At 41.1% G+C, this 16,267-nt stretch overlaps 1 long non-coding RNA gene across 1 annotated transcript in view; it reads right to left on the bottom strand.

Moving 5' to 3' along the window:
- Positions 1–16,267, bottom strand: part of LOC133752928 (uncharacterized) — a 66,791-nt gene that overhangs the window by 25,065 nt on the left and 25,459 nt on the right. The window contains exon 5 of the long non-coding RNA XR_009864997.1: positions 12,891–13,031. This is a non-coding gene — a long non-coding RNA (uncharacterized LOC133752928). The remainder of the gene's footprint in view (positions 1–12,890; positions 13,032–16,267) is intronic.

Genomic DNA, 16,267 nt, shown 5'->3' on the forward strand with positions numbered 1-16,267 from the left:
CCATCAACCAACTCCTGTTATAACTACAATGCAATGAAAAAAGGGATCAGAAGTTGATTGGGGAGGGGGTGGGAGGAATTTGGAAAAACCTTAAAGGGCCTTCTGAATCATCAGAAAGATGAAATTAGGTTCCAGCCACAATTAGAACTAAATATATTTTCTTATATTCTCAGTTTTGCAAAATTGTTCACCTCTAGATGCCTTATAGTAATTTTTTCTTAGTATTTTCTAGCTATAAAATTACTGTTATTTTGGGCAAATGTTTTAGTGAGGTTTTTAAGAGTCAGGAAGCCACCTCAACAATCATAAAAAATAATTAGGCCATGGGTACAGATCATTCATTTAGAGAAAAAAATCTTGTATAGAGAAAGTTAATAGGAAAATTAAGCCTTGTTTAGGAAAATGTATTATACCAGTAATTGGCAATAAAATACAGAAAAATATAATTCAATCCATACCACACGCCTGTATTATTCAAATATGAGTTGAGATATCTTAACTTTCCTCTATTTTTTAAAGCAATAACAGAGTTCTGAATAAATTGGGATAATCACAAACTCTCAGGGGATGTTTAACCCAGTTGAGAAAACAAACTTAGCAGGTAAGTCCGCAGCCTGTAATGCAGGCATCCCATATGGCTGCTGGTTTGTGCCCTGGTCGCTCCACTTATGATCCAGTCCCTGCTAATGGCCTGGGAAAAACAGGGGAAAGTGGCCCAAGTGTTTGGGCCCCTGCCACCCATGTGGGAGACCCAGAAGAAGTTCCTGGCTCCTGGCTTCAGTCTGGTCCAGCACTGGCCATGTGGCCATCTGGGGAGTGAATCAGTTGATGGGAGATCTCTCTCTGTCTCTCCCTCTCTGTAAATGACTTTTTTGTTAATGAAAGGTGGTTTTATTTTATTTCATTTGATTTTTAAAAGATTTTATTTACTTATTTGAGAGGTAGGGTTACAGACAGTGAGAGGGAACAGAAAGAGAAAAGTCCTCCATCTGCTAGTTCACTCCCCAGTTGGCCGCAATGGCCGGAGCTGAGCCAATCCAAAGCCAGGAGCTCCCTCTGGGTCTTCTACATGAGTGCAGGGGCCCAAGCGCTTGGGCCATCCTTTAATGCTTTCCAGGCCACAGCAGAGAGCTGGATCGGAAGTAGAGCAACCAGGACTAGAACTGGCTCCCATATGAGATACTGGTGCCACAGGCAGAGGATTAACCCACTGCACCACAGCGCCAGCCTCCTTTCAAAATAAATAAAAATAAATCTTAGAAGTTTCCAGGCTCTCCAATATTCATTTGTGTATCGATAATTAGTGTGATTTGAAATGATGTTTCCTACTCATTGCAGAACACGCAATATTCTGTTAGCTGCTTTAAAATAAGAAAATTATTTTAAAGTAATCTATAACTCAGCATTGTCACAACATCAGAATGCTGGTTTCTCCCATCATCCTGTATTAGAGAGGCCTAACTATATTGTACAGACTGTCCACATTTCAGCATCCATTGAATCCTCACTGAAGAACATTTAGAAACTGTCTGCAAATGCCAATGCCAGATTCAGTAAGACCTGAAGCAGTTTCCAGCACTGCCAGGGGTATAAAAAGGAAGTCTCCATTTAGGAACCAAAATGTCCAGGGTATTTAAAGGAACAACAAGAGCAAACAAACAAAAAAACCTATGCACCTGTATTGCTATTACAATTAATAAAAAAAATAGGCCGGCGCCGCGGCTCACTAGGCTAATCCTCTGCCTAGCAGCGCCGGCACACCGGGTTCTAGTCCCGGTCGGGGCACCGATCCTGTCCCGGTTGCTCCTCTTCCAGGCCAGCTCTCTGCTGTGGCCAGGGAGTGCAGTGGAGGATGGCCCAAGTGCTTGGGCCCTGCACCCCATGGGAGACCAGGAGAAGCACCTGGCTCCTGCCATCGGATCAGCGCGGTGCGCCGGCCGCAGCGTGCTACCGCGGCGGCCATTGGAGGCATTGGAGGGTGAACCAACGGCAAAGGAAGACCTTTCTCTCTGTCTCTCTCTCACTGTCCACTCTGCCTGTCAAATAATAATAATAATAATAATTAGTGGGGCTGGTGCTGTGGTGTAGCAAGTAAAGCCGCCACCTGCAGTGCCGGCATCTCATATGGGCACTGGTTCCAGTTCCGGCTGCTCCACTTCTGATCCAGCTCTCTGCTATGGCCTCAGGAAGCAGAAGATGGCCCAGGGACAGCACTGAGGCACAATGAGTTAATGCCCTGGCCTTAGGCACTGGCATCCCATGTGGGTGCCAGTTGTAGTCCTGGCTGCTCTACTTCTGATCCAGCTCTTTGCTATGGCCTGGGAAAGCAGTAGAAGATGGCCCAAGTCCTTGGGCCCCTGCACCCACGTGGGAGACCTAGAAGAAGCTCCTGGCTCCTGGCTTCAGATAGGCACAGCTCCAGCCATTGAGGCCATCTGGGGAGTGAACCATTGGAGGGAAGACCTTTCTCTCTGTCTCTGTCTCTGTCTCTCTCTGCCTCTCCTCTCTCTGTGTAACTCTTTCAAATAAATAAATTTAAAAAAAAAAAGAAAGATGGCCCAAGTCCTTGGGCCCCTGCACTTGCACGGGAAACCCAGAAGTTCCTGGCTCCTGACTTTGGATTGGCGCAGCTCCAGCTGTTGTGGTCAATTGGGGAGTGAACTAGTGGATGGAAGACCTCTCTCTCTCTCTGCCTCTCCTCTCTCTGTGTAACTCTGACTTTCAAATAAATAAATAAATCTTTTAAAAATCTAATTAGTTTGAGAAAATGAGTAAATAAGTATTCTAGAAACTCAAATGTTATCTGATCCATGAAAGGCAGTTCAGTGTTCACGTAGGACAGTCAAAACCTGGCAACAAAATCCCCAGCATAGGCCCAGGAACTCATTTTTTGCATAAGGACCCCCAGAGCCTCAGAGCTTACCACCTCTGAAAGCTCTCCCCATCACCCAACAGCCAAAGCATTAGACAGGCTTTCTTTATGCTAGGCCAAAATCTGCTTCCCTGTAATTCCTACATATTGGTCTAACTTTTTAGGGAGAAAAATCCCCTATTTTTCCCATGGTTCTTTATATGGCTCCTTCCATGTACATGTTCTCATTCATCTCGATAATCCTATGAAACAAATATTCTTACTATCTTTGTTTTACAAATGAAGACCTGGAAGCTGAGAAAGGCTTAGTAACTGTTCAGTAGTATAGTGACATAGGCAGGGCTTGAACTATCGCAGCTTGCCTCCTCACATATTATTTTTAAAAAAGAAAAGGTTACTTCTGCTTCCCCAGGAACCGAATCCTTGAAGGCAAGAAGAGGTAGCATATTTAAAATCATACTCTATACACTATCCCTGAACTCATATAAGTTAAAACCCCTATACACAGGGGCCCAGATCTGTACTTTCAGGCCAGAAACTTATCTTGAGTATAGCAACAAAATAGCCAGTCTTCTATCTGGAAGTCCCGCAGAACCTCAAATTAAGCAGGTTCCAAGCTGAATTTATCCATTTTTCTCCATTGTCTTTCTACCTTTCATTCATGATCTTGTTTAGAAATATTACTCTCCCATTAGGATATACCCCATGGGAAGAGATAGATAGGTCTGGGCCTCTGAACTTACAAGTCCTAAAGCCCAACAGATTATTATCAAGCCCCTTCTATCAGGTTCTATTTGCCTCTCAATCAGAAAACTTAACTGTAGCTTAGACAGCACCTTTCTTAGCTCCTCTAATAATGACTCTGTCCTTTGTTCTAGACCCTGTCTAGCGCACTTGGGCCTCATTCCTTTGTAATCATAACCTCTACTCTACCTCCAATGGCTCTACTCCCAACCTGTGTGTACTGATGGTATTCTTCCCCACTTAATGCTCTATAATTGTTCAGACCTGGTTAATGACACTCTTAGGATCATTGGTTACTATCCTCACTCTGTCTTTTATGACCTTGTCTAAATATGATCAGAGTCAGCAAACTTGGAAGGCTTCCATAGGCTTGGCAACTCATGACGAGGGCCTAGGGTGGTTACTGGCACCATAAACTAGAGTGTCAATTTGTTGGGTCAACAACAGGAGCCACTGTGCACTTGTTCCTCATGTGGGATCTCTGTCCTTAATGTGCTGTACATTGTGATTTAATGCTATAACTAGTACTCAAACAGTATGTTTCACTTTGTGTTTCTATGTGGGTGCAAACTGTTGAAATCTTTATACTAAATTAATCTTCTGTATATAAAGATAAGTGAAAATGAATCTTGATGTGAATGGAAGGGGAGAGGGAGCGGGAGAGGGGAGGGTTGCAGGTGGGAGGGAAGTTATGGGAGGGGGAAGCCATTGTAATCCATAAGCTGTACACTGGAAATTTATATTCATTAAATAAAAGTTAAAAAAAAGAAATATTACTCTCTACTCAGGTAGCCATGCCAGAAATCTGAAGAAATATCCAAGACACTTCTCACCAACTATCCCCACAGTGGTTCAAAAGAATTTTAGCATTTGATATATCTTTGTGTCTATCGCTTCCACCCTATCCTTACTGTCACTGATTCATTCAGTATATCTTATCTCACTTAGAGAAATTCAACAGCATCTTAAATGGTCTATCTGCCTCCAAAAGCATTCCTGTCAAGTCTCCCTGCCTCCATGTAGATCACCACCAGAATGACCCAAAATGGCAATCTATGTCCCACCTCTGCTACCAATCTTCCAATGGCTTCCTGTTGCCTTTGTGTGTGTTTCTCAAACCTAGTGCATAAAATGTTTAAGTTCTTCAGATGACTTGAATGATTCAGTAATGTTTGGGAACTAAGGGAGTACAAAGCAAAGTTTACATCCTCGATGATCTGAATACTACCTATGTCTCTAATCATCATTCTGCTACCTTTCTCTTGACAAGGAATACTCCAGCAATCCTAGGATTAGAATTCTACCATTCTAACGCTTACCTCTATGCTTCTACTGTGACTGACCTCTCAGTGTAGAATGCTGTATCTATCCTTAGCCAATCTCTTCTGAATCTTCAAATATTAAATGAGGTGCCAATTCTTCAGTAAGCCTTTTGTAACCACATAAGAATGGATTAAGCACCCCTCATCTGTGACCACATAGCATTGCACATAATTCTATAGCATGACACTCAGAATATTGCATTGAAATTATTTGCTTTTTTGTCTGATTGTCTGACAAGGCTATAAGCTGTTAAAAATAAAATAATATGTTTATTCATTGCTGGCGAGTATCTTTCATTTAAAAGAGTTCCTGTGAATGTTGACCTGAAATGAGTCTGATTTCAAGTGCAGGCTCTATATTTCACTAGTTGTAAACTTGAATTTTAGGAAACTCAATTCATCTGCCTTGGTTCAGTTACCCAATATATTATATATATATATATATATATATATATATATATATATATATAAAATATATTATATATTATTGTAAACTGTTAAACAGTATTACAAAGGTATTTCTGCAGTTTTACCTTCTGATTAGTCTCCACAAATCAGAAATAACAATTACATTACATAAACCCGAAGTCTGCTGAATCTTAGAGTCCACCAGGCTAACCAAAGTATCTGAGTTAGAAAGGTCACTTAGTTCAATGGGAAGTGTATTGTGGAAAGCATAATCTAGCAAAAATCCACTCTGATGGGGGCTAATTCCCCAAGGACACTCGCTTCACAACTGAGTACCACTAAGGAAAGTTACTGAGCCCCAATCCTTTCTCCTCCACCATCTTCTCCCCTAACTGTGCTAGCATTTCATTGGTAATGGTTGTAGAGCCTGGTCCATCAGGTTAAACTGGGTTCAACAACATGACTTCCTAATGCTTACCCAGGTCTTCCTTAAGCCTATCCACTTAGGTAAGTAGTCTCCTGATAACTTCCTAGGAATGTCACCTCTAGGGGCAGCAAGCAGTATTAAATATCAGTCTCACACAGCCAAGTGAAACCAAATTGATTTGCTAGCCCTGGAAAATTTGGGCCTAGAGCAGCTCTAGGCTAGTCTCTATTGTCCCTGCAGGGCTTGTATCCTAAAGACAAAGAGGGAACCATAAACTTTGCAGAGTCTTCGAATGGTGGTTCTTGGGTCTGTTCTAGTTCCACTCTGTCAGTTTATCATTCTCTTGGTGTAGGACCTCGTCCAGAGATTGCTTCTCAGAACCTGAAGCTCTAAAGAAATCAAGCAATGATACCACATATCCATAGCCCTCCCAAATGAATTTCATGCCTCATTGGGCCAGAAGTGACTTATCAAACAGGGGATCTATCAGAAGCTATACCAAAAGGCATGCAAGGAAGGCTAGACACATTTCTTTAATGTACAGAGCTCCCAGAATATATGTAAACCTATATTCATTGAAGTCATTTCTTATCAATTGTTCCTTCTGAATTCTAGCAATGTGAACATTCTTACTTACAGGAAATGTCAAAGTTTAGAGCTCTTTGATTAGGAGAGAAAAGAAACCTGTTATTACATTATTTCCACATCCAATGCCAAATATTTAGATTTCAATGATCACAATTCAGCCCATGAGACACTTGCATCATTATCTAAATAAGTATTTATTTACCAAGCACCTACTGTAGAGATGAAAAAAATCAGGCCGGTGCCGTAGTTTAACAGGCTAATCCTCCACCTTGCGGCGCCGGCACACCGGGTTCTAGTCCCAGTTGGGATGCCAGATTCTATCCCAGTTGCCCCTCTTCCAGGCCAGCTCTCTGCTATGGCCCGGGAAGGCAGTGGAGGATGGCCCAAGTCCTTGGGCCCTGTACCCGCATGGGAGACCAGGAAAAGAACCTGGCTCCTGGCTTCGGATCAGCGAGATGCACCGGCTGCAGTGCCATTGGAGGGTGAACCAACGGCAAAAAGGAAGACCTTTCTCTCTGTCTCTCTCTCTCACTATCCACTCTGTCAAAAAAAAAAAAAAGAAAAAAGAAAAAAGAAAAAAAATCAGTCCCAGTATATCCCTAAAGTGCCCATAGGCTATTAGGAAGACAAACATAAAAACAAAAGCTTTGCAATTTGACATTATACAAAATACAAAAGAATCTCAAAGTTGGGGAATATAGTATATTATGCCTAGAAGCCTCATAAAAGGCTTTTCAGAGAAGATATATATATATATATATATATATGTAAAAAGGATGGTAAATTAAGGGGCTGGTAAAAATAATCTGAGATGAAATGGTCAGAGAGAGGAGAAACAGAACAAACAGAAGAGTAAGATATTAAGAAAGTCAGAAAAGAAGAGACAGAGAAAAAACAAGAGAAGAGAATAAGAACAGATGCAGAGTACTATGAAGTTAATTCAAAACTTGGCACAAAAAAAGAAACTGGGGGTCAGCATTGTGGCACAGATAGCTAAGCTGCCACCTGGAATGCTGGCATCCCATATTAGAGCATGTGTTCAAGCCCTAGCTTCTACACTTCTGATCCATTTCCCTGCTAATGTGCCTGGGAAGGCAATGGAGGATGGCCCACATGCTTGGGTTCCTGCTACCCACGTGGAAGAACCAGATGTAGCTCTAGGCTCCTGTCCCTGTTCTGGCCCAGCCCCAGCCATTGCAGCCATTTGAGGGATGCACCAACAGATGGAAGATCTCTCTCTCTCTCTCTCTTTCTAACACATAAATAAATCTTTAAAAAACTCAGAAAAAAATTACTCTTTCTTATTCTCCTTCTGTTATAACCAGATAAAATACCAAGTTTAAAGTTTGGGTGATTACAAGAATAATAGTAATATAATTAACAGAAGTAGAGAGCACAGAGGAAGAATAGCTTGGGAAGGAATCTGATGAGATTAATTTTGGATACACTGATTCCAAGACATAATGAGGACATTACAATCTAGTAAGCAGATGGAATACTGAGACAATCTCAGGATAAAGGTCACTGTTGGAAGCACTGGAAATAGAATGCACAAAAATATTAGTTGAATTCATGATATTTCCATGCATGGTAATATCAGAAATAAGCAGGCAAAGAAGATACATGAATGGCCAATAAGCACATAAAAATAAGTTCTATGTCATGAATCACTAGGTAAATACAAATTTTGACAAATTCTAATCTCAAATATCCACCATTGAAATATAATATGAAATTATTTTGATGAATAAGTAACGCACAAAGGATTTTTTGCCCTCTTCTCTCTGAATTCTTAGCAAACACTCATCATTTTATTGTTTCTATAGTTTTGCCTTCTCCAGAATGTTATATTTTTTTTTTTAGACAGGCAGAGTGGAAAGTGAGAGAGAGACACAGAGAGAAAGATCTTCCTTTTGCCGTTGGTTCACCCTCCAATGGCCGCCGCGGCTGGCGCGCTGTGGCCAGCACACCGCACTGATCCGATGGCAGGATCCAGGTGCTTATCCTGATCTCCCATGGGGTGCAGAGCCCAAGTACTTGGGCCATCCTCCACTGCACTCCCTGGCCACAGCAGAGAGCTGGCCTGGAAGAGGGGCAACCGGGACAGAATCCGGAGCCCCGACTGGGACTAGAACCTGGTGTGCCGGCGCCGCAAGGTGGAGGATTAGCCTGTTGAGCCACGGCGCCAGCCTCCAGAATGTTATATAATTTGAATCATGCAGTATCTAGTCTTTTCAGACTGTCTTCTTTCACTAACTAATAGCATATATACTTCCTCCAGGTCTTCCTGTGGCTTGATAGCTCCTTTAGTGAATGTTACAGTGCCTAGGCAGTTTTATGAGCAAGGTATTTCTAATTTTTAAGGAACAGCTATTTTTCAAGCTCTACAGGTAGACCCCAGTATAAAGGAAAAGTCCCATTCATTTTGTGAAACTAAGATCTTGGTGACCACAAAAACTGATGAACACACACACAAACACACATGGAAAGAAAACTGAGAATTAACGTCACAAGCACAGATGCAAATTCCTAAATGAAATGTCAGCAAACCAAATCCAACAAGACTCTATGAGCAAGGAGGTATGTGATATTAGGAGAATTCACTATAAGAAGTAGTTGAAGAAGAAAACCTGCAGGGATGACAAGAAATTATGTAAAATTTACTTTAAAATCTATCAGTAAGAAATAAAAACATACATAAAACCAGAAAATTTGAAAAAGTGAAAAGAAAATTGTTCAGTTTTACTAATAATTAGATAAATGTACATTTTAAAATGTGGTATCAATTCTGTATAGTCAAATAAGCAAAATATTCAGTGGTATCAAGGATTCGGGATTTAAAAAAGGCATTCCCATACTGTGCCTCTAAAAGAATTAGGATAAGGACCACTTAGGGATAGCCATCAAAAACCTTAAACGTGCATACATAAGGGGTCATTAATTATACATCTAGGAATTTATTCAAAGGAAACAATACAAGAACTTCTGCAAAGTCTTAGCCATAGGATATTCACCTATGCATTGTTTAAAGTAGGAAAAAACAATTACCTAAATAGCCCCAGTACTTGGGCCCATGCAACCCACATGGGAGACCAATAGAGTTCCTGGTTCCTGGTTTTCACCTGGCCCACCCTCAGCCATTGATTCCATTTGGAGAGTGAACCAGCAAATGGAAGCTCGCTCACTCGCTTGCTCGTTCTCTTGCTCTCCCTCCCTCCGTCCCTATCACTCTACTTTTCAAGTAGATAGATTCTTTTAAAAATAAAATAATGGAACCTAAATATCCAACAGTAGCAGATTGGTCAAATAAACTGTGGTATTTTAATACAATGAAATGCTATGCAACCACTGAAGGTGTGATAATGAACTTAAAAGTATGCTCAGAATACATAAAGTAAAAAGCTTATGAAAGAGTATGTAGAAAAGAAAACTGTATGGTTATATGAAATATAACCATATTATTAGTAACCTTTGAGTGGGAAGAATATGGGTAGCTTTTATGCTGTTTAATATAGCTGTGTTTTCTACATGCTATATTAATATGCTAAGGAAAAACACAATAAAGAGTGTCTTTTAATGTTTATACTCTTCAACTAAAAAGCTCTAGCACCAGAAATTTATCTGAACAACCAAACATCCATGTAAAGATTTACGTTTAAGAATATACATTGTTGGGCTGGCATTGTGACCTAGCAGGTAAAGCTGCTACCTATGATGCTGGTATCCCACGCAGGGGCCAGTTCCAGTGCCAGCTGCTTCACTACCTATCCAGGTCTATGCTAATGCACCTAGGAAGGCAGCAAAGGAGTGGGCCCTTGCACCCAGGTGGGGGAGATCTGTATAAAGCTCCTGGCTCTTGGCCTTGGTTTGGCCAAGCTCTGGCCATTGCGGCCATTTGAGGAGTGAACCAGTGGATGAAGTATGCTCACTCTCTTCTCTCTCCCTAACCCTGCTTTTCAAGTAAATAAAATTAATATTTAGAAAAAAATTCACAGGGTAATAGCAAAAGAGAAGCCAACTTAATGTCTAGCAATTCCAATTATAAAGTATAATGTATTACAAAAAAAGTTTCTGGTAATATCGAATCAATAAATAAGTTTATTTTAGTGTAAAAACTACTGAAATCCACCATAATTTTTTTTCATAATACACATTTTCTTTTTTTTTTTAAATTTTTGACAGGCAGAGTGGACAGTGAGAGAGAGACAGAGAGAAAGGTCTTGCTTTTGCCGTTGGTTCACCCTCCAATGCCTCCAATGGCCGCCGCGGTAGGCGTGCTGCAGCCGGCGCACCGCGCTGATCCGATGGCAGGAGCCAGGTGCTTCTCCTGGTCTCCCATGGGGTGCAGGGCCCAAGCACTTGGGCCATCCTCCACTGCACTCCCTGGCCACAGCAGAGAGCTGGCCTGGAAGAGGGGCAACCGGGACAGAATCGGTGCCCCGACCGGGACTAGAACCCGGTGTGCCGGCGCCACAAGGCGGAGGATTAGCCTGTTAAGCCACGGCGCCGGCTTCATAATACACATTTTCTATGGACTTTTTGAAGATCCCTCATTTATCTTTGGCCATAGGATGGAATTCTAGGCCACGGTTAATACTGATGAGGTACAATAACATATAAAGATAGCTAAAATTAAGTAAACAGGCAGATAATGAAATATTAAAACAAAAAGCTAATTTTAAAAAGCTATGTAGATAAAAGACTGGATGGAGATACATCAAAATGAGCATAACTATGGTTCTCTTCAAACAGTAGGGCTCTAAGTGATTCACTTATTTTCATCTTTCTGCATTTTTACATATTTTCAACAATATACTCTTAAATTGCAGAAAAAAATGAGTTTGCATTTGAGGAGCAAGGACAGAGAAAAGCTAGAAAAACATAATAGTTTTCTCCACTGCTGTTATGCTGTGAGATGCTTATGTGAGAGCATGTTTGCAGCTCATAACTGAATTCAATAATTGGTCCTGTAAGAGTGGGACTGAGCATAGATTAAAACAAATGAGAAAAAGGATAATGTATTAATGTGTTGTCTGAGCAATTGTTTTAAAAGCATAAACAGAAAAATCTGGAAACCAATTTAACAAGAGATTAAGAATGATTAATTCTTGTTGGTAGGGACATAGGTGACAGTTACTTTCATGGGTATGGCTTACCATTGTTTTTATTTTCCAAAAAAATAACAAATATAAACAAATGAAAGACAGAGTTATAAATATCTCCACTCCTTGCTGTTCGAGTGGTGCAGCCACATTTGGTCCTTTGTCTCTGAGACTATGAGAGAGTCCAGTGAGTTCCTGGGATGGGAGGCAGCATTCAAGGCCACCTCAGCTTCCCCTCAGCTACTGATTATCTGGGTACTATCAGTGAAATAACTCAACAATACTGGTCTCTCCATTCATTACATGCCAGGTAGCCCCTCATATTGTGTCAAGAGACCCACAAACCAGAGTCCTGGATCCAGAAACCTTCAGAGACCCCAGTCATGCAGAATCTCCCATCTGAAGCATTCTCTTAACTGCCATGGCCCTCTCCTCTACCTATTATGCACTCTGCAATGTTACACTAAACTGTAAGCTCCTGGAGGGCAGGGCCTGTGGTTTAGCTCAGATCTTGTTTCTGTGCTTATCCCAGTTCCTTGCCTAGAATAAGTATTCAATGAACATTTATGAAACTTCATAAGGTAGGCAAGAATGAAACGGCATTTCAGTGCCCAGTCCACAGCTTGGCTCCTTTAAATGCTCATTGCTGGATTTGGTAGCCTCACGGGTAAGGACGCCACCTAGCGGTATGCGGTAGGCACGAGCGGTGAAGAAAGCAGGTCAAAGATGAAACCTGGTTCAAACAGCTCTTTGAAATTACACACAGACACACAAGCACACGCGCTATATCACAATAACTGGAATGGTGAAGACTAAAGAACTGTGTTTGGATATGACATTAATGATGTAAAAATGGCATCAATATATAAACTTACCTTTAATGAAATAGTTTTCCTTTGTTTCACACTAAAGAACACATCCCACGCCATCCCATGTAAAGGAATCACAATTTAATTCTGAGGGCAAAGGTTCAAGGGACTTAAAGTTCCTGTGGATTCTATGACAATCTCATAACTTTCAATTATTACACAATTTTCAGCATCATTTCTCTTAGTGGGGAGATAATGGAATTAGTCTATCATATGAAGTATATAATGGGAGAAATCTCCTTTGTTAAAGGTTCATACTTGTATAATGAAAAGTTTGAAAAGTCAAGTTTTCTCACTAAAGAAAACTAATTATTTAAATATTTTCTGGATGTCCCAATGCTCTGTATAATGTTCTTAGGAAAAAAGCTTTTACAGACAGAAAAAACGCAGGTAAAAATGGAATAGCTCAAATCTTTTCCTCTTCAAATATGTGCCAAATTGTGGCTTTCTAACAGAGCACAGGAAAAGCCTTCCATTTTCTCTAACAACTGAGTGGAATGAGACTCCACTGTGCAAGCTTACACTTAGCAGAGTTGAAAACATGTGTGGGCTAAATACCTCAGTCTTGCTCTGTTTGAAATGATGTTCTTTCTTTCAATGTGACAAACTGGAGACAGTCATTCCACATTCAGAACTTGATGGACCCCCACAGACTTGATGATGTAAGAGCATCTCGAGAAGCTCATTCTGAAAAACTACCTTTGGAAAGCAAGGCAAAGGATTTATTTTAGTTGTCTCAGGAGAGATCCCAGCCAGCATAACTAGCAAGGTTGTAGGATTCAAGAAGTAACTCCTCACTGACTTTAAAAACACTTGTGCAACAGACTGTTCACTATAGAGTGGGACAATCTTCACAACACCTTTTTTTTTTTTAAAAAAAAAAGAGGCTTATATTTAATGAATACAAATTTCATAGGTACAGCTTTGAGAATACGGCAGTTCTTCCCCCCATACCTGCCCTCCCACCCCAACTCCTGCCCTTCCCACTGCCTCTCCTATCCCATTATTCATTAAGATTCATTTTCATTATCTTTATATACAGAAGACCAACTCTATAATAAGTAAAGATTTCAACAGTTTGCACCCACACAGACACACAAAGTATAAAATACTGTTTGAGAACAAGTTTTACCTTTAGTTCACATAGTACAACTCATTAAGGACAGAGATTCTACATGGGGAGTAAGTGCACAGTGACTCCTGTTGTTGATTTAACAATTCACACTCTTATTTATGACGGCAGTAATCACCGAGGCTCTTCACATGAGCTGCCAAGGCTATGGAAGCCTCTTGAGTTCACCAACCCCGATCTTTTTTAGATAAGGCCATAATCAAAGTGGAAGTTCTCTCCTCCCTTCAGAGAAAAGTACATCCTCCTTTGACGGCCTCTTCTTTCCACTGGGATCTCACCCACAGAGATCCTTCATGCAGATCATTTTTTGCCACAGTGTCTTGGCTTTCCATGCCTGAAATGCTTTCATGGCCTTCTCAGCTGGATGCAAATGTGTTAGGGCTGATTCTGAGATCAGAGCAGAGCACCTTTCATATAGACTTCATAAACTGTTTCAACATTACGGCTAATCTGTCTTCATTTGCCATAAACCTACACATTTTAGCCATATTAATATTCTTAGAGAATAACTCCGGCCACTTCAAGCTTTTCATCTTAATTCTTGCCCCAAAACTTTCAATGTCTCCATATCAACTATTGAAAAAGGTTGAGCCGGCGCCATGGCTCAATAGGCTAATCCTCCGCCTTGCGGCACTGGCACACCGGGTTCTAGTCCCAGTTGGGATGCCAGATTCTATCCCAGTTGCCCCTCTTCCAGGCCAGCTCTCTGCTATGGCCCGGGAAGGCAGTGGAGGATGGCCCAAGTCCTTGGGCCCTGCACCCGCATGGGAGACCAGGAGAAGCACCTGGCTCCTGGCTTCGGATCAGCGCGGTGCGCCGGCCGCAGCGGCCATTGGAGGGTGAAACAACGGCAAAAAGGAAGACCTTTCTCTCTGTCTCTCTCCCTCACTATCCACTCTGTCAAAAAAAAAAAAAAAAGGTTGAAACACCTTTTATAATATTCAAGGTCCTCAAAAAGTGTTCCCCAATCTACCTTTTCAAACATACTTGACATAATTCTACCATTATGAGCATGTTCCTCAGCCAAACTAATTTTTTTTACTGTTCAAGAATAAGGGTACTTTATGGGACAGACTTGGGACATCTATATCCCATATCACAGTGCCAGGGTTCAAGTCCCTGCTCTGTATCTGGTACCAGTTTCCCACTAATGCATAACCTGGAAAGCAGCAGGTGATGGCTCATGTGGTTGGTTCCTGGCCACCTACAGAGGAAACCTAAATTGAGTTTCTGGCTCATGGCTTTGGCTTGTCCCATCCCTGGCTGTTGCAGGCATTTGGGGAGTGAACTAGCTAACGGTCTCTATTTCTCTCCCTCTGTCTTCCTTTCAAAAACACCAAAGGTACTTCAAACAATTAATGGGAAAATAGAAGTTAAAATGTTTATTTTGGTGCAAAAATTTTAATCCTTGCATTGTTACTTCATAATACATGTTCCCATGAACTTTTTGAAAATTCTTCCTACAACAATTTTTTTTAACTTCTTTGGTAGTGAATAAAATATCAGGTCACCCAAAGGAGTCATCAGGATCATTCTGAAGTGCTTAAAATATCCATCCAGAAGACAACTGTCCTCAAATGTGCTATCACACATGACATCACCTTTGGAAATACAGAACCATGGAGGACAAGTCAAAATATTATACCTGTTGGCATCTGATCTTAGTGCTTCTCCTGGTACTGCTAAGCCAGCATTTCCCAAATATTTATGGAGTTTTGGCATTTTATCGGTTCTACTCAAAACATTTTTTGTGTTGTTTTGTAAAATTTGCTTAACCCTAGTTCCAAAATGTTGAAAATTTTCAAAATAATTAAAATTAAAATAAGGTTGGCTTTGAAAATTTTAGAGAAATAATAAGGCAATTTGAAATCTTTGAAATACCTTGGAATGTCCCAAAAATGACATTGAGAATCTTGTCTTGGCAAATGTGTTTTTTTCTGCATCAGGAACTAATGGTGCTCCTACTTTCTTTCAAGTCTCCCAGAATATTATGAGGCTATTATAGGATATTATATACACAGTGTATATAAAGAACTTTGCTCTTCCCATAATAAAGGATTCATATATATCACAGATAAAGCAAAGCAACCATAACTCTAACATCTTAAGCTAGTGAAAGTTCTAAATGTTATTGACAAAAATATGATATACTATCACATTACTTGATAAAACAGAGAAATAAAATTGTTTCAGGCTGAAAACCATTTATGCTACTGAACTTACCTTTGGAGATCATAATGCTTGGGATAGTATAGATCCAACACCCAAACAGAATTGCTGCTGGGAAGGAATGGCTTTGAGGACCAGCTTTAGCTTGTTGAAACTGAATGGTTCTTTCTGAGGTAGGGATGGGAGTTCAGGACTTTGAGAAGATAGTATATCATGATTTCTATTTGGTTCTCTGTTGAAATGTTTCTTTTTGCAGATAAATTAGAAATGAAGCATTGAGGGCCGGCGCCACGGCTCACTAGGCTAATCCTGCACCTTGCGGCGCCAGCACACCGGGTTCTTGTCCTGGTTGGGGCGCCGGATTCTGTCCCGGTTGCCCCTCTTCCAGGCCAGCTCTCTGCTGTCGCCAGGGAGGGCAGTGGAGGATGGCCCAAGTGCTTGGGCCCTGCACTCCATGGGAGACCAGGATAAGCACCTGGCTCCTTCCATCGGATCAGCGCGGTGCACCGGCTGCAGCGCGCCAGCCGCGGCAGCCATTGGAAGGTGAACCAATGGCAAAGGAAGACCTTTCTCTCTGTCTCTCTCTCTCTCATTATCCACTCTGCCTGTCAAAAAAAAAAGAAAAAAGAAAAAA

The sequence above is a fragment of the Lepus europaeus genome, chromosome X (genome assembly GCF_033115175.1).
Source record: "Lepus europaeus isolate LE1 chromosome X, mLepTim1.pri, whole genome shotgun sequence".
NCBI classification, from domain to species: Eukaryota; Metazoa; Chordata; class Mammalia; order Lagomorpha; family Leporidae; genus Lepus; species Lepus europaeus.